This window comes from Macaca nemestrina, chromosome 5 (genome assembly GCF_043159975.1).
Source record: "Macaca nemestrina isolate mMacNem1 chromosome 5, mMacNem.hap1, whole genome shotgun sequence".
Lineage (NCBI taxonomy): Eukaryota > Metazoa > Chordata > Mammalia > Primates > Cercopithecidae > Macaca > Macaca nemestrina.
The window spans coordinates 152,856,128-152,875,110 of NC_092129.1; positions in this window are offsets into that span (position 1 = coordinate 152,856,128).

An 18,983-nucleotide genomic window follows, 5' to 3' on the forward strand; every position below is an offset into this window, starting at 1 on the left:
CCTGTGATTCTGTGAAGTAAATGCATTAACAAGACAAGATAAAACAATGGTGTCACCTCCCCAGGATTGTTCAGGGACCTCTCCTCCACACTTTACTTAACACTACTGATCACCGTATACTTAGCTGTACATTAGAACGCTTCCGTTACTGATCTGTCTCCCTCAAAAGACTGAGACCTCCTTGAGAGTAAGAACTGGGTCATTTCGCTTGAAACCAAGCCAGGCACATAGTAATTGATTAATTACATTTGTCAAATTGATTATTGTAAGTGCTGGGAAGGCAGGCACATGGTTATTCTGGGAAGGCATCTGGGTATGATGTGTGTTTTCTGAGTACAGGGCACTGTGATGGATGCTAGGGCCGTCAGAGTAAACAAGAAAACCAGTCGCCGACCTTACGTCAGGTAGCTAGGCAGACATTCAACACAAGAGGACAAAAACGATGATTTATTTCTAGTTGTGGTGAGTGCTACAAGGAAAAGTACTGGGTATTGTGAGTGTGTAATAAAGAGACTAGCTTGGGGGTAGAGGGAAGGTTTCTCTGAAAGAATGACGTTTACCACAATAAAGATGAGTAGATTTGCTCACACATTGAAGGAGGGGAGAGGCAGAGAGGACCACTTCAGGTAGAAGAAGCAATAAGCGTACATGAAGGCCTGAAGCTGGAAGGAGTTCTGGCGAGGAGAATGCCAGAAGAAAATCCACTAGAATATAATGTTAGCTAATTCGGGTTATGGAATTATCGGTGCTTTTTATTCTCTTTTGTATGCATTTTGCATATTACAGATTTCCCACAACAAACATGTACTATTTTAATCATGGGGGTTGGGGGGGCATTGTTAGTTTAAACAAAATAATGAAGGATGTGGGGAGGTGGGTGTCTGGAGGACGGGGTGCATTTCAGAGGGATTGATGACACGATTGGTGAGTAAGTCCTGTATGGGGGAGGGTGGGAGGCCCATCGGTGGGGCTGGAACAAAGCAGCAAGGATGACTCACAAAAGACACAGCTGAAGCCAATGCACCAGGGCCCGTGGAGGTCAGGCTGGGGAGTCAGAGGTGATATGGGGAGTCGGAGGTGATATGAGAAGTCGCAGGGAGATGCTGTCAGACCAACTAGGCAGGGCCAGCATACACCTGAGCAGAGGAGAGGACAAGGAACCAGAGAGAAAAAGCCCCCATCAGCAGTCCCTGTAGGGCTGGTACAGGACCTTGGGAACCTGGTAAGGGCAGAGTCCTCCATGTTATTTTCCAGACACGAAGGGGTTAGATTATCCCGTGCTTTCTGCCCCCACAGCGGAAGTGGAAGCTGTGGTTTCCAAAGGCCCTTCCTGATCTGCAATCTCTGAGAAATCAACTAAAGAGATAAAGTCAAAGGTTGGTTGGTGGTGTGCAGTGGGAGTGGGGGTGGATCGCAGGCAGGAGTTGGAAAATTGAGGCCTGATGCAACCTCTAAAGCTCTAAGATCCGCCCCCACCCACTCCTGATCATGAGTGATAAGCACCCCACCACCCACTCTGCCATTTGGCAGATTTGGCCAGGATTTCCCCGGAGCCTGTGAAGTGTTCCCAGGGCTGGGATGTGACTTGGGGAGGAGGTGGTAATTGGCTCCCTTCTCCCCTCTGAGCTGGGCCTACAGGAACTGCCTCCACCACTTCCCCCTTCCCCTCCAGGGTTGTTACTCAGCACGGTTTGACTGCTCCACCTGAACCCTCCTTAGAATCACCCACTCACCTCACACTCCTGACCCAGGTGCCGCCTGCTCATAGCCAGGGCAGAGAGATGAGGAGCAGCTTCATCCTAGTCTTCTACCCAGCCCCAAAGCTGAATTCCACATTAGGACCCTGGTCCTGACGCTGCTCCCGTGAAGAGATGCAAAATCACACTAAATCTTCATACTGAATCATCGTGTATATCAAATGCAAACCAGTCAGTAAGCAGCCAAGGGCACGCTGTCCACAGCCCTACAGCTAGGCCTGCGCTGCTATGAGGGTGCAGAGGCAGGGGTCCTGAAGAAACAGACCCAGCCCCTAGGAATGTTATTTGCTGTTGGAGACAACAAGTTCTTAATAAAAGCCACATTAACCCAGAAGACCTGAGTCATCTGAGAGAGACTGTTTGCACCTCCAAGCCTCAGTTTCTTCAATTGTGAAATGGTAATGACAGCTAATTTAGAATGAAATGATGCAGAGTATGTGAAAATAGATGAGAGACTTAGAAGGATCCTGTCCTTCCACAGATACTTATTCCTGGGCTTAGGGTATAAAGATAAAGTAAACAAACGTAACAGGCCTGATCCCTGCCCTCAGTAAGTTCCTCAATTTGCTGTTATTGTTGACCCAATGACAGTTGAATAAATGAAGGCCACTCATAAAAAGCAAATGGAGGCTCTGATACAGTGTGACCGTTGGTATTTTCCAAAGTTGGGTGCCCCTTTCCACTTGCTCTCCTTGTCCCGTGACTGACACTCCAGGTAGGGGCCATATTTCCTCTCTTTGAATCGGAGCGGGGCTGTGACTACTCTGACCAATAGGGTATGAGGGAAGTGATGCAGATCAAAAAAATATGAGGTTATAAAAAGAATGCAGCTGGGCACAGTGGTTTACACCTGAAATCCCAACACTTTAGGAGGCTGAGATGGACAGATTGCTTGAGCCCAGGAGTTGGAGACCAGCCTGGGCAACATAGTGAGACCCTGTCTCTACAAAATAATACTACTAATAATAAAATCAGTCAAGCATGTTGGCAGTAGTCCCAGCTACCAGGGAGACTGAGGCAGGAGGATCACTTAAGCCTGGGCAGTCAAGGCTGCAGTGAGCCATGATTGCACCACTGTACACCAGCACAGGCAACAGAGTGAAACCCTGTCTCAAAAAAAAAAAAAAAAAAAGCCAGGCATAGTGGCTCACACCTGTAATCCCAGCACTTTGGGAGGCTGAGGCAGGTGGATCACCTGAGATCAGGAGTTTGAGACCAGCCTGACCAACATGGAGAAACCCCGTCTCTACTAAAAATACAAAATTAGCCAGGTGTGGTGGCGTACACCTGTAATCCCAGCTACTCGGGAGGCTGAGGCAGGAGAATCACTTGAACCTGGGAGGCGGAGGTTGTGGTGAGCCAAGATCGTGCTGCTGCACTCCAGCCCAGGCAACAAGAGCAAAACTCCTTCTCAAAAAAAAAAAAAAAAAGCCGTTCATGCCTGGTTCCCTCACAGCAACCCAGCCACCAAGCAAGAGAAACTCTAACTAGACCACAGATAGAAAACCTGAGGTCCCTGAGCCAACCGCCAGCAGCCACTGCCAGATATGTGAGACATACAAAGTGTCTGCAGATGACTTCAGTCTCACAGCTTTCGAGTCTTCCAGCTGCAGCCCGAGATACCATGGAGCAGAGACAAGCCGTCCCCACAGCAGTGCATCCAAACTCCCGACCCACGGAATCCGTGAACATAACAAACGGTTGTGTCATGCCATAAAATTTTGAGGCAATTTGTTGGACAGCAAAAAATAACCAGAACACAGAGGACAAGCCAGAATAAGCAGCACATAAGTCGAAGCATAAGGTACCCTAGAGGTGTTAAGAGTTAGTCAGTACGGAGGACATTAATTGTGGAAAGCATTGCTAGACCTCACCTCACCATATGGTTTTACACTCTGTCCTGCTGTGAAAATCTTCCTTCAAAGGCCACCAGCACCCCAGAGTGACAAATATACAAATTCCCTCTTGTTTAAACTATCATCTAGGCCTGTGCCATGGCTTACACCTGTAATTCCAAAACTGTGGGAGGCTGAGGCAGCAGGATTGTTTGAGCCCAGGAATTCGAGACCAGCCTGGGCAACATAGTGAGAGCCCCCCATCTCTACAAAAAATGTTTTAAAAATTAGCTGGGAGTGACATACACCTGTAGTATCAGCTACTCAGGAAGCTGAGGTGAGAGGATCTCTTGAGCCTGGGAGGTCAAGGCTGCAGAGAGCTATGATCGTGCCACTATACTCCAGCTGGAGTTACAGAGCAAGACCCTCTCTCCAAACAAACAAACAAAAAAAAAACCCTCACAAACAAACAAAAAACCCTATCACCTGTGCGCCAAAGTCCCCCATTCCAATAGCTATGTACCTAGTCCTATCTTTTCGCCTGAACTGCTGTCTTGTAGCTCTAATCTCCCGAAGTCACATGCAAGTTCCTTATTTCTTTGCCACCTCAAATCCAACACAACCAAAATGGATTCACTGTCATGGGCACTGTTTGGGGCTCAGGTCCTTTTCACCAGTGGGTCCACTCACCTTCCAGCTTTTGGGAATATCAGCTGATAACCACACACAATTGTCCCCTTTTCTGGAGAACTGCTGTGGGCCAAACAGGAGCCAAGCCCTCCCTTGCACACACTCTGGACAGACCTCCCAGTGGCTGCCTGACCTTGAAGCAGATGTACAAAACACCAGCCCCCATGCCTCCAAGTGCAATTGACTGGTGCAATTTGCTGCCCTGAGCTTCCCCATGAGCTCAGGTTGAAGCTCACATCCTTGCTTAGCCTCTTTCCCTTCCCTATCCTGTTTTCTTCAGTCTTTCTCCTGAGAGCCTCCCCCAATGCATCTCTTGAACAAAAGTCCCCACCCTAGGTTCTGCTTCAAGGTAGCCCAATCTACACCAGCTGCCAAGTACACTGGCTCACACCTGCAATCCCAGCACTTTGGGAGGCCAAGGTGGGCAGATTGCTTTGAGCTCATGAGTTCAAAACCAGCCTGGAGACAGGCTGGACACAGCAAAACCTTGCCTCTTCAAAAAATACAAAAAAAAAAAAAAAAAAAAAAAATTAGCCTAGCTTGGTGACATGCGCCTGTAGTCCCAGCCACTTGGGAGGCTGAGATGGGAGGATCTATCGCTTGAGCCCAGGAGGCAGAGGTTATAGGAAGCCAAGACTGCACCACTGCACTTCAGCCTGAGTGACAGAGCAAGACCCTGTCTCAAAATAAAATAACAATAGGTCGGGCGCCGTGGCTCATGCCTGCAATCCCAGCACTTTGGGAGGCCAAGGCGGGTGGATCACTTGAGGTCAGGAGTTCGAGACCAGCCTGGCCAACATGGTGAAACCCTGTCTCTCTTAAAAATAAATAAATTAGCTGGCTGTCATGGTGCACGCCTGTAATCCCAGCTACTCGGGAGGCTGAGGCAAGAGAATCACTTGAATCTGGGAGGCAGAGGTTGCAGTGAGCCGAGATCGCACCACTGCACTCCAGCCTAGGCAACAAGAGCGAAACTCCGTCTCAAAAAATAATAATAATAATAAATAAAACACCAACCAAGCCAAGTTTACTTTGTTTACCCTGTTGCTATGAGTCCTGTCTCTCATCACCCCAGCCCAAAATTCCCTTTCAGACCAGCCATCAGTTTGAATACATTTTCTAGCAAATGCCTCTCATTCTTCCTCCTCATTCCCATTGCCCCCATGTAATCACCTCACACCTGGCTTATGAAATCAGTCTCCTTTCCAACCTCCCTGCTGCTTCCTGTTTTTCCTCCTGCCTCCAATATGTCTAGCCCTTAAGTGTGAGATTAAAATTTCTGAAATGCCTCTGATCATGTAGCTCCCCTACTGGAAAGTTCAGTGCCTCCGGTGTCTAGTGGCAGGAGATAAAGATTCTTTTGTCTGCTTTCCTGGTCCCTCACTGAGCTCTGGCTTCTACCTTGTTTATTTAACCTCATTTGTCAGTATTTTTAATTTTCTATTCCAGTCAGCTCCTACAGAGTTCCACAAACTGTGCTCATTCCCATCACACCAACACCAGTTCTTCCTCTCCTCTACATGTTCTCGAATCCCACCCAGCTTCTCAGCTGCGCCCCAACCCCTGCCCTCCCCTTCTCAGCCCCCAGCAGGGCACATGGCTGCCTGCAGGAAGTTACAGGGCTCTAAGCCTCTCCTGCAGCCAGATGTGACAGAGAAACTTCCTTCCAACCTATTTGAAATGAGCAGAAATATTACAGGTTACTTCTGTCTGTGGACTTACTAGGATGGGGTGTGTATTTCTTTGTCCTTCTCTTTCCCCTTGGCCTGAACATGGAGCCTGAGCAATCATCCTAAATCACGAAGAGCCATGCATCAAAGACAGTGAGGCAACGAGGCAGAACTGTCCCAGCCCCGAGCTGCCTGCCTGGCTCTGGACTTTGTTTCTGTCAGAGAGAAATGGACTTCCATCTAGGAAGTCATTGTTCTATTTGGTTTTGTCACTCACAGGTCAACCTAATCCTAACTTGGTTCTCCTCACATCTTGTGAAGGAAAGAAAGGAGCAGATGCGGCAGTGGCCTGTAAATGTTTAACTCTCGGAGGCCAGCACAACAGTGGGTGAATGGGAAGGGGTGGAATAGGACTGACATTTAATGAACCTTGCTACATGCCAGGTAAGGTAATAGGCGTTTTGCATATATTTTCTTTAATCCTTATATCTAACACTGAGGGGTAAGTAGGGCCAAACTTTCCCAACCATTAATCCTTTCTGGGAAAAATTCCAGTACAGGTAGATTTATTTTTCTATATCTTTTTCACAACTTTGGAAGATACGTTAGTCACCCCTGTTGTGGATAATCAGAAAAAGTAGAAAATGGAGGTAAGAGAAAATGCGAATGTGGTGGATATTTTCTGAGGTTTGACCATCCTGCGTACATTCTCTTCTCCTCTGAGAACAGTCATTGGATTCCTTGGAGAATTCCCTGTGTACATTCCTAATGAGCTATGGTTAAGGTGTGCTTTTTCCCCTAGCCCTCACCTAGACTAGGCTGATCAGATTCTCTCTGCTAGGGCTTTGAATGATGAACAAAAATGGAAAGGATGGAAAAAACGCTTTGTCACTTATTCATTTCAGCAGGTAGCCAGGACAACACCATCAATTCCTACTACCTCATCTGCTGGAGCTACCCTGGTTCTGTTTCCCGAGTCTGGTTCTCTGGCCTTCCTTTGATTTTGTGAGCTATTTAATATCCTCCCAAGACTCAACTATTCTGTTCGAGTTAAGGACAATCAATTTTGTGGCTTGAAGCCAAAGAAATGCAAATGCCAAGGAAGAAAAGTAGAAGCTCTTTAGAAAAGTTAAAGGAAGCCGGCCAGGCGCAGTGGCTCACGGCTGTAATCCCAGCACTTCAGGAGGCCAAGGCGAGCAGATCACCTGAGGCCGGGAGTTCGAGACCAGCCTAATCAACATGGAGAAACCCCATCTCTAATAAAAATACAAAATTAGCTGGGCATGGTAGCACTGAGGTCGGGAGTTCGAGACCAGCCTAATCAACATGGAGAAACCCCATCTCTAATAAAAATACAAAATTAGCCAGGCATGGTGGCACACACTGTAATCCCAGCTACTTGGGAGGCTGAGGCAGGAGAATCTCTTGAACCTGGGAGGCGGAGGTTGTGGTGAGCCGAAATTGAGCCATTGCACTCCAGCCGGGGCAACAAGAGCGAAACTCCCTCTCAAAAAAAAAGAAAAGAAAAGAAAAGAAAAGTTAAAGGAAGCCAAGGCAAAGTGCACAGGGCTTTAGAAGAACATTTTAAAATTGCTCCTGGCAGGGAAGTGGTTATGATCATGTAAGGACAACCTAGGCAAGACTGGTCAGACTGCAGGGTTGGATTTTTATGTGTTCTACATGGCAGGAATTTGGGGCAGAGCTGATGTTATATAAGCCTGAGTTGTAAGTTATGTGATGTATGTCATTGTATGCTCATCACAGGATTATTAAATAAAGGTAACTCAAACCATTTTGTATTTAGAGTATCCAAATTATTCTATATTTCTAGATTCACTATAAAATATGTGGGAGTTTGTTTTTTTAAAATGTGTTGATTATTTTGGTGGAGGACTGGAGAGAAAACATAGATCACTAAGAACTCTTCATCAACATTTTATCTTTTAGAAAGTAAAATGAATTTACAATTACCCAATTAAAAAAACTACAAGCAGTAGGTCCGGCACAGTGGCTCCCGCCTGTAATCCCAGCACTTCGGGAGGCCAAGGAGGATTACTTGAGCCTAGAAGTTTGAGATCGGCCTGAACAACATAGTGAGGCCCCGTGTCTACAAATAGTCAAAAAATTAGCCGGACATGACGGCACGCACCCATGGTCCCAACAAATCAGGAGGCTGAAGAGGGAGAACTGTTTGACCCCTGGCAGTTGAGGCTGCACTGAGCCATAATTGCACCACTACACTGAGCCATGATCACACCACTGCACTGAACCATGATCACACCACTGCACTGAGCCATGATCACACCACTGCACTGAACCATGATTGCACCACTGCACTGAGCCACGATCACACCACTGCACTGCACTCCAGCCTGGGCCACAGAGTGAGACCACATCTTTAAAAAAAAAAAAAAAAAAGCAAACAAAAACTACAAGAAATGGAGAGCCTGGGAAGTGTCTAGCAGGGAAACCAGGAGTTGTATCCATGTTTGTGTGACTACCCCACATTCCTGCTGGTTCTGCCTCAACAAAAGCTTTCCCCCATCACTCCATCCTACAGTGATCTCACCCCGCTGCGAATGCCTACAATGCTTGCTCTCTGCACCAACATTCCATTTGTTTGACATTCATCATGGGGATCTGCTGAGTCTTCATATGAGGAAAAGTACTTGTTAAGCTCTAACATATCAAATAAATGTTAATTAATTATGTTATTAGATAAGTAGGTAGATGGATAATAAATAGATGCACACACATATATAGCTACAGATACAGTTACAGTTTTATATACTTATATTTATGTGCTGATCTCTTAATTTCCCTTAACTTGGTTATAAACTTCTTAAGGCCCATATTTTACACATCTTTCTGCCTTCCACTGCTCTTAGCTGGAACACATCTGACAATTTACTGATGTTTTGAGTGTAGGAATTAGCCTTCGCCAGTTGAAAAATCTGTGAACTATGGCCACTTATTTTCACCACTCTCCTGTGCCCTGGGAGGACTAGATGAGCTCATGGGTACAAAGCGCCATGGATCAGTTAGTTTCCTGTGGCCAAAGACAGAATAACTCAGCAGTCTTAGTTCCCCCTTCAACTTCATGCCTTCCTTTCTGAAGAAGTATGGGTCATGTAAGTGATCAGAAATGGGCTTTCATTTCTCAATACAAGATTTCTGAAGAAGTGGTTTCTGGACCTCTGATTGGGCAGTGTGCGATACAATCTAATGAGAGACAACTGATCTTGACTCTTTTAAAAGTGTCAAAAGCAGATTAAAGCCATCAGCCTATACCAAGCGTTTTCCCAATGTAGCATTTTCTCTTCCCCCACCCTATCTGTCATCTAGCCTAGTGCTGTCCAACAGATCTTTCTGTAATGATGGCAATGTTCCAATATGGTAATCACTGACCATATGGGATTATTGTGCTCTTGAAATGTGGCTAATGAAACTGAGAAACTGAATTTTAAATTTTGACTAATTAGAATTTACATTCAAATAGCCACATGCAACCGGGCGCAGTGGCTCACGCCTGTAATCCTAGCACTTTGGGAGGCCAAGATGGGCAGATGACCTGATGTCAGGAGTTCGAGACCAGCCCAGCCAACATGGTGAAACCCCATCTCTATTAAAAATACAAAAATTAGCCGAGCGTAGTGACACGAGCCTGTAATCCCAGCAACCTGGGAGGCTGAGGCAGGAGAACCGCTTGAGCCCAAGAGGCAGAGGTTGCAGTGAAATGAGATCGTGCCACTGCATTCCAGCCTGGGCGACAGAGTGAGACTCCATCTCAAATAAAATAAAATAAAATAAAATAAAATAAGTAGCCACATGCTACTGTATTAGACAGCACAGACCTAAATTAAGAGAATCTGGGTTTCTTTCTTCATTCATTTATTTATTCATCATTCAACCAAAACCCTTGAGTATCTAGTATATATCAATCAGGCACACTGCTGAATACTGACAGTGGGGTCAGTGATTAGTCTCTCTCTTGAAAAAGCCCAAAATCTGTTTGAGGAAACAAATGATCTTTGGGGATGGGCTCAAGACCTTAAAGTGCATTCTGGTTACACCACCTCCTCTTAAGAAAAGTAGCTGGGAGCAAGTCCTTGGGCATGGGTCACCCTGGAGATAATCTTCCAGTCCTGACCTCGTCTGCTAAATTAGGATCCTTGCTTGAGCTAGGGGCAGTTCTCAAGGGCTGGCAAGAGGCCAGTGATACAGCCAGAGGTGAGAATACCCAAAAAGGTTACTGTATCCTGGGGAGTGTGTACACAACCCATTCAGAGTCTCAATGTAAGACATAAGCAAGGACATGAACGTCAGAGCAGTGTAAAACCCCAAAGACAAAAAGAACTAGGTCAGTGGGTTGAATAATAACATTAATAATGAGGATTGTTGAGAGGCAGGAAAATGTGGAGGTCAATAGCTTTGTCTCTGGAGACAAACTTCCTGGATGCCAAACCCAACTCTGTCATTCCCCTGCTTCACAGAGTTCTGTGCTGTCACTGCACCTATATAATGGGTGTTGCCATGCCCTTCTCTCAGAGGTGTACCATGAAAATTAAGTGAATCAAAACATACAGTTATCCGGGCATGATGTTTCACACCTGTAATCCCACCATTTTGGGAGCCTGAGGCAGGAAGATCATTTGAAGCCAAGAGTTTGAGACCAGCCTGGGCAACAAAGTGAGACCCTATCTCTACAAAAAAAAAAAAAAAAAATTTAATTAGCTGGGCATAGTGGCACATACCTGTAGTCCTAGAAACCCAGGAGGCTGAAGTGGCAGGCTTGCTTGAGCCCAGGAATTTGGGGCTATAGTGAGCTATAATGGCACTCCAGCCTGGGCGACAGTGGGAGATCTTGACTCTAAAAACAAACGAACAAGCCAGGCATGGTGGCTCATGCCTGTAATCCCAGCACTTTGGGAGGCCCAGGCAGGCAGATCACAAGGTCAGGAGTTAAAGACCAACCTGGCCAACATAGTGAAACCCCATCTCTACTAAAAATACAAAAATTAGCCAGGTATGGTGGCACATGCCTATAATCCCAGCTAATTGGGAGGCTGAGGCAGGAGAATTGTTTGAACCTGGGAGGCAGAGGTTGCAGTGAGCCAAGAGCATGCCATTGCACTCCAGCCTGGGCAACACAGTGAGACTCCATCTCAAAAACAAAAACAAGAAACAAACAAACAAACATGGAGTTGAACCCAGGTAGACGGGCTCTAGCATATATGCTCTGACAAATAGGTATGCCGCTGGGCTTTGGAATGAGATAGACCTGGGTTCACATCTAACTCCCATTACTTCTTGGTTACACAATCTTAAGAAAGTGAATTGCTTCATTGAACCTCATTTTTCTCATCTGTAAAATGGGTGTATAGATAAAATAACAGTTGGGGTTATGAAGGCTTAATGAATTGATTTGAGTATAGCTCTTAACACAGTGCCTATGCCAGGCACAGTGGCTCACGCCTGTAATCCCAGCACTTTGGGAGGCCAAGGCAGGTGGATCATGAGGTCAGGAGATCGAGACCATCCTGGCTAACAAGGTAAAACCCTGTCTCTACTAAAAATACAAAAAAATTAGCCAGGTGTGGTGGTGGGTACCCGTAGTCCCAGCTACCCAGCTACTCAGGAGGCTGAGGTAGGAGAATGGCGTGAACCTGGGAGGCGGAGCTTGCAGTGAGCCCAGATCGTGCCACTGCACTCCAGCCTGGCTGACAGAGTGAGACTCCATTTCAAAAAAAAAAAAAAACAGTGCCTATGAGGCATCATACATGCTCAGGTGTGTGGGCTAGTGTCACTTCACCTACACCACAAGACCTGGGCAGAGCCAGTCACTACAGACAGAGATGCTGAGCCACAAGGGGTCTGGGCTACCACTGGGCACTGGAAGCCACTGTGGCTTCCAGAAGACCTGCTGGTTCTTCAGGGGGCAGGTTACTGGCCACTGAGATGGCTGCATTCCAACTCATCTCTGTCCCTTGAGGTAATCTGAGTGAACCTGTTCTCTAACGAACATAACACTTAGTTTTGGCATATTTGAAGCAAGAAGTTACAAAACGAACATTTTGATGCAGCTTCCTTAAAACAGTTCTGTCAGTATGAAATGGTAAACCACTTTGGAAAAACAGCATAGCAACTTCTTTTCTTTTCTTTGTTTTTTTTTTTTTTTTTTTTTTTTTTTTTTTTTGAGACAGAGTCTTGCTAAGCTGTAGTGCAGTGGTGCAATCTCGGCTCACTGTGCAACCTCCAACTCCCTGGTTCAAGCAATTCTCCTGCCTCAGCCTCCTGAGTAGCTGGGATTACAGGCACGCACCACCACGCTCAGCTAATTTTTGTATTTTTAGTAGAAATGGGGTTTTACCATGTTAGCCAGGCTGGTCTCCATCTTATGACCTCATGATCTGCCCACCTCGGCCTCCCAAAGTGCTGGGATTACAGGCATGAGCCACCGAGCCCAGTCCTTAATTTTTCTTTTTTTTAGAATGGGGTCTCGCTCTGTCTCCCAGGCTGGAGTGCAGTGGTGTGAACGTGACTCACCACAGCCTCGACCCCTGGGTTCAAGTGATCCTTCCACCTGAGCCTCCCAGAGTAGCTGGGACCACAGGCGCGCTCCACCATGCCTGGCTAATTTTTTAATTTTGTAGAGACCAGGTTTCTCCATTCTCGGGAGAACCTGCTCCTGATGTTTAACATGGGTTCTTTTCTATTTCCCAAGTGTCTCAGCTGGGTTGAGAAATAAAGGGAAAGAGTACAAGAAAGAGAAATTTAAAGCTGGGTGTCCGGGGGAGACATCACATGTCGGCAGGATCCATGATGTTCCCTGAGCTGTAAAACCAGCAAGTTTTTATTAGCGATTTTCAAAAGGGGCGGGAGTGCACGAATAGGTTGTGAGTCACAGAGATCGCATACTTCACAAGGTAATAAAATATCACAAAGCAAATGGAGGCAGGACGAGATCACAGGACTACCAGGTGAGAAATTAAAATTGCTAATAAAGTTTCGGGGCACGCATTGTCATTCATAACATCTTATCAGGAAACAGGGTTTGAGAGCAGGTAACCTGCCTGACCACAATTTATTAGGTGGGAATTTTCCCATCCTAATAAGCCTGGGAGAACTATAAGAGACCGGGGCTTATTTCATCCCTTCGGCTTCGACCTTAAAAGACGGGACACCTTAAAAACAGGCCGTCTATAGACCTACCTTCAGGGCGCATTCTCTTTCTCAGGGATGCTCCTTGCTGAGAAAAAGAATTCAGCGATATTTCTCCCATTTGCTTATGAAAGAGGAGAAATATAGCTCTGTTCCCTCCGGCTCACCGGAGGCCAGTTCGAAGTTACCTCTCTTGTTCCCTGAACTTCTCTGTTATCCTGTTCTTTTTTAAAAATGCCCAGATTTCATATTCAAACACACATGCTCTACAAACAATTTGTGCAGTTGACACAATCACAGGGTCCTGAGGTGACATTCATCCTCCTCAGTTTACAAAGAAGATGACGGGATTAAGAGATTAAAGTAAAATCAGGCATAGGAAATCACAAGGATATTCATTGGGGAAGTGATAAGTGTCCATGAAATCTTCACAATTTATGTTCAGAGATTACAGTAAAGACAGGTGTAAGAAGTTATAAAAACATTAATTTGGGGAACTAATAAATGTCCATGAAATCTTCACAATTTATGTTCTTCTGTCACGGCTTCAGCCGGTCCCTGAATTCGGGGTCCCTGACTTCCCGCAACACTGCATGCTGCCCAGGCTGATCTCAAACTCCCAGACTCAAGAAATCCTTCTGCCTTTAGGCTGGGCATGGTGGCACACGCCTGTAATCCCAGCACTTTAGGAGACCAAGGCAGGCTGATCACTTGAGGTCAGGAGTTCCAGACCAGCCTGATCAACATGGTGAAACCCGTCTCTACTAAAAACACAAAAATTAGCTGGGCGTGGTGGTACATGCCTGTAATCCTAGCTACTAGGGAGGCTGAGACAGGAGAATCGCTGGAACTCAGGAAGTGCCACTGCACTCCAGCCTGGGTGACAGAGGGAGACTCCATCTCCCCCTCCCCCCACACACACAAAATCCTCCCGCCTTTCCCTCCCAAAGTGCTGGGATCACAGGTGTGAGCCACTGGGCCCAGCAGCGATTTCTTACTAAGCTAAATATGCACCTAGTTATACTACTCCTAGATACATGTCTTCAAAAAGAGTTGTCTATGAATGTTCATAGTAGCTTTATTCATCATTTCCAAAAATAAGAAAAAACCACAATGTCCATCAATGGTGAATTAATAAGGCAACTGTCTTATATTTATACAATGGAATGCTATCCAGAAGTCAAAAGGAAAGAACTACTGAATCATGCCATGACATGGATGAATCACAAAAATGTTACACTGAGCAAAAGAATCTGGACACAAAAGAGTGTCTACTGTAGTTAGTTTCTTTCTTTCTTTCTTTCTTTCTTTCTTTCTTTCTTTCTTTCTTTCCTTTCTTTCTTTTTTTTCTGAGACAGAGTTTTGCTCTTGTTGCCCAGGCTTAAGTACAATGGCGTGATCTCAGCTCACTGCAACCTCTTCCTCCTGGAGTCAAGTGATTTTCCTGCCTCAGCCTCCCAAGTAGCTGGGACACAGGCACCTGCCACCACACCTCGCTAATTTTTAGTAGAGATGGGGTTTCACCATGTTGGTCAGGCTGGTCTTGAACCCCCAGACTCAGATGATCCTCCCGCCTTGGCCTCCCAAAGTGCTGGGATTACAGGCATGAGCCACCGTGCCCTGCCTGTAGTTTCATCTGTATGACATTCTAGAACAGGCAAAACTGTAAGCTTAGGAGTCTGATCAGTGGTTGCTACAGGGGATAGGGACAGAACTGACTACAAAGGGATGTGGGGAACTTTTGGGGTGATGGAAAACAATATCATGATGGTAGAGGCCTTTACACAAACTATATGCATTTATCAAAACTCATCAAAAACTACTCCTAAGAAGGATGAATTTTACTGTATTTAAATTATACTTCAATCTACCTGACTTTTTAAAACAAAATGCAGTATCACCAAATACTACCAAACTTTATGTGAAAGGCTCAGGGTCAGAGACAGGATGAGTTCAACCCACAGGGATAAGTTGAGAATATCTGGTTTATACATTTCTTACTGATTTTTTTTTTGAGAAGTCTTGTCTTCTCCCCCAGGCTGGAGTGCGATGGCGCGATCTCGGCTCACTGCAACCTCAACCTCCCACATTCAAGCGATTCTCCTGCCTTAGCCTCCCAAGTAGCTGGGATTACAGGTGCCTGCCACCACACCCGGCTAATTTTTGTATTTTGAGTAGAGATGGGGTTTCACCATGTTGGCCAGGCTGGTCTCAAACTCCTGACCTCAGGTGATTTGCCTGCCTCGGCCTCCCAAAGTGCTGGGATTACAGGAATGAGACACCATGCCTGGCCACTGATTTTTTTTAATGATGACAATTTGATAATAATTTTAGGCCTTGTCGAGAGGTTACCAGTGTTAAGATGACTGCATCTCAATGGCACATGCCTCTCCTGGCAATCAGAAAGATAAATAGACAAATGACTATAATATCGTGTGCGTGATGCTTTGAGAGATTTGTATACAATGTAGATAAACTAATTCTGGATGGCAGAGTCGGGGCGGTTTTTTCCCAGGAGAATAGGGAGGAAAAAGGAAAAGAAATAGAATGGTTATAGGGTCCAACGGGTAAGAGTTTGGCATGTGTGAGAAAAAGGACAAAATTAGAGACGCGCAACATCAAGAAGCAATGGGGGTGTTGAAAGAGAAAGCCTGCAAGGTGCTTGGATTTGGGTTGGGAGCTCAGAGAGTTTGGAGCCACTGAAGTTACTAAAGCAGGCATGGACATGGTCAAGGCTGTCTTTGAACGAGAAAGCCCTAGGGGGTATAGAAGGTGAACTGGAGGCACAATAGTTAGGAAGGTACTTTGTGGCCCATGATTGTCCCATTTTCACTAAAACAAAATGTGCCTTTTTGGTAGTGAACTGTTCTGAATGCCAAAAGTACCAGGTCAGTTGGTTCCAACTGCAGCCCTGAGGGTGGCTCGGCTGCCCAGTCATTTGGTGCCCCCTTTTTCTTTCCTGAACCAGGGAATCTCAGCTCTCAAGAAATCTATTAATTCAGGCTTCCAGGGCCAGCAACACTTGGTCTGTGTCAGAGACACAGCAGTCACACGCGCAAACCCACACGGTCATGGCTGACCGTGGAGGCCTCAGCAGGGCAGAGTAACACAGCGCCATTTGCAACCTCCCCTTGTGTGCAATTCCCCTACTGTGGTGGGTGGGATTCCCAACCTGGGGAAAGAAATGACCAAGTGTCTGGGAAGGGAAAGTGTCATAAAAGAGCCAGGGCCCGGGAGCTAGGATGACGGTGGCCTGAGGCCCAGACACTCTAGGGAATCCATGAGGCATGGAGAGAAAACAGAGAGAAAGCAGAGCTACTGTCTGCCCGGCCCAGCTTCCTCTTTTATGAGCTCATGGTCAAAGCCAGACCAGGCAGAGGGTGCTGGCGATTGAGTGAGCTTGTTTTTTCCCTAACTTGGTTCTGAGTCACACATGGCATCTATCCTTCCCAGAAAACCGCCTCAGGGCTCACCCCTTGGCAGCCCACCAAGCCCCAGTACTGACACGCGATCCCCACTGGGTAGGGCCAGGGAGCTGCAGACGGGCCAGCCCCAGCACCTGCCTCCGCCCCTGGAGAGGCCTCTTGGGGAATGAACTGTCCCTCCCAACCTTGGAAGAAAAGAGCCTATGGCAGCTGCTTTGGAGGGTAGGCCGGAGGCACGTCCAACTTCTGAGCACACATGGGAGACGCTGCTGAATCATGGGGTTTCAGAGGAGGAAAAACATTAGAGAGCCTTTAATTTATGCCTTTCACTTTGTAGATCGACTCATCCAGTAAATACAGGGTGTCTGAAAAGGCCGGACAAAAGGGGAAATACTTTATTTGTTGTGCAGTTTTCCCCTATGATTATGTTTTGACTTAAATCTCAAATTCGCCAATGGCTGACATTGGAGCTGTCTACAGAGAGATGCAGGCTGCTTCCCATGAGAACAACACCGTAACAGTAATAACATCAACCATCCTGTATTTCTAGCCTTTTCAGCAGCCTGTATTGATTGACAGGCACAGTTCTGGGCACTGAAAATCGAGCAGTACACAAGATAGATAAAGTTCTACTCTGATGGAGTTATAATCTGGTGGGAAAAAAACCAAGACCAAAGGAGGAGCCACAACACTGGGGTCCTAGGAAGCCAGCTTTGGCAGGAGGACAGGAATACTGGGCCCTTTTCCAGCTCCCGGCTCAGCTCGTAGCAGCCTCCGGGGTAGCTGGGTTGAGTTGGGCTGGGTCAGACTGAGCTGCATCCCAGGGTAGGGTCACTGTGCCACTTTTGTGACCTTGCCTTGGTGCTCCCGGAACTCTTGCCATGGTTTTGCGTCAGGGGAACTGCCAGGGCCTGATGTGGGGCCTCCTAGAGCTTAGATGAACATCTTTAGGGGTCATTTATTAACTTGCTGCCTGGAACTCACCACCCCACTCTACACCCATGCCTCTAAAGAATTGTTCCAGCTAAAACGTAGGTGGGAGGGGGTGTTTAAAATCACCCGTTCCTTGTCAGTATAGTGGTGAGTAAAAACAAAATTTTTTTTTGGCTGGGTGTGGTGGCTCACGCCCGTAATCCCAGAACTTTGGGAGGCCGAGGGGGGTGGATCACCTGAGGTCAGGAGTTTTCAAGACCAGCCTGGCCAACATGGTGAAACCCCATCTCTACCAAAAATACAAAAATTAGCCAGGCATGGTGGTGTGCACCTGTAATCCCAGCTACTCGGGAGGCTGAAGCAGGAGAATTGCCTGAATCAGCACGTAGTTTAGGTGCCCAGCTAAACTACATTTTTTAAATAAAGAAAGGCCAGACTCTGTGGCTCATGCCTGTAATCCCATCACTTTGGGAGGTTGAGGTGGGAGGATCACTCGAGCCCAGGATTTTGAGACCTGCCTGGGCAACATGGCAAGTCCCTGTCTCTACCAAAATAAATAAAAATTAGCTGGGCATAGTGGCACGTGCCTGGAGTCCCAGCTACTCAAGAGGCTGAGGTGGGAGGATCACTTGAGCCCAGGAGGTTGAGGTTGCAGTGAGCCATGTTCATGCCACTGCACTCCAGCCTGGGTAAGAGAGTGAGACCTTGTCTCAAAAATTAAATAAAGACATACATAAAAAATAAAATCACTCGCATTAGTTGAACAGGAACTAGAAATGCAGAAGTCTTTGCTTCTCTGGGGAAAATAAAGAGCCACAAAATCTGCCTGATATGGAGAGGGAGGGAGGGCGGAATAAAAAGAGAAAGAGAACTTGTGTCTCCTGGTGATGTTAGCAGCTGGAGGTTATTTTCTCATTCCAGTCCGCTACTCCTGGGTTGGCTCACTGCTGCCCATCCCTGTTCCAAAGCAGTCCCTCTTCTCATAATTATAATAATGCCCCTGCTCCATGCAAGAAGCACCTACTATGTGCCCAGAAGGAGTACATTTATATTCTTAATCTTTGCAGTTACCTAGAGGTCAATTTGCCCATTTATCAATTGAGGAAACAGATTTTCAGCAACCTTAAGTAACTAGCCCAATATTGCCTAGTTAATAAGTAGCAGAGCTGGCACTTAAACCCAATTTCCTCTAACACCACTAGGTTACAATATGTTCTTTCTGCTATTCCATGTTTTCTTTCTATCTCAAACCCATCTCAAGACAACAAGTAGTTATTGAGGATCTACTGAATACCAGGTGCAGCTAAAAGCTTTCACTTGTCATTCCCTGACCCCAGGACCCTGGCACAGTCCCTTCACCCTGCTTTCCTTTCTCAGATGCTCCCATTTCCAAATCTCTGCCTCCCTTTCCCCTGCCCATTCTGCCTCCGCCAGTGCCCATTCCTGCCGTCCCCCATTCTGGGCCTGTGGTCAGCAGTGCAGCAGTACCCAGGTGGGGCAGCAGGCCCGACT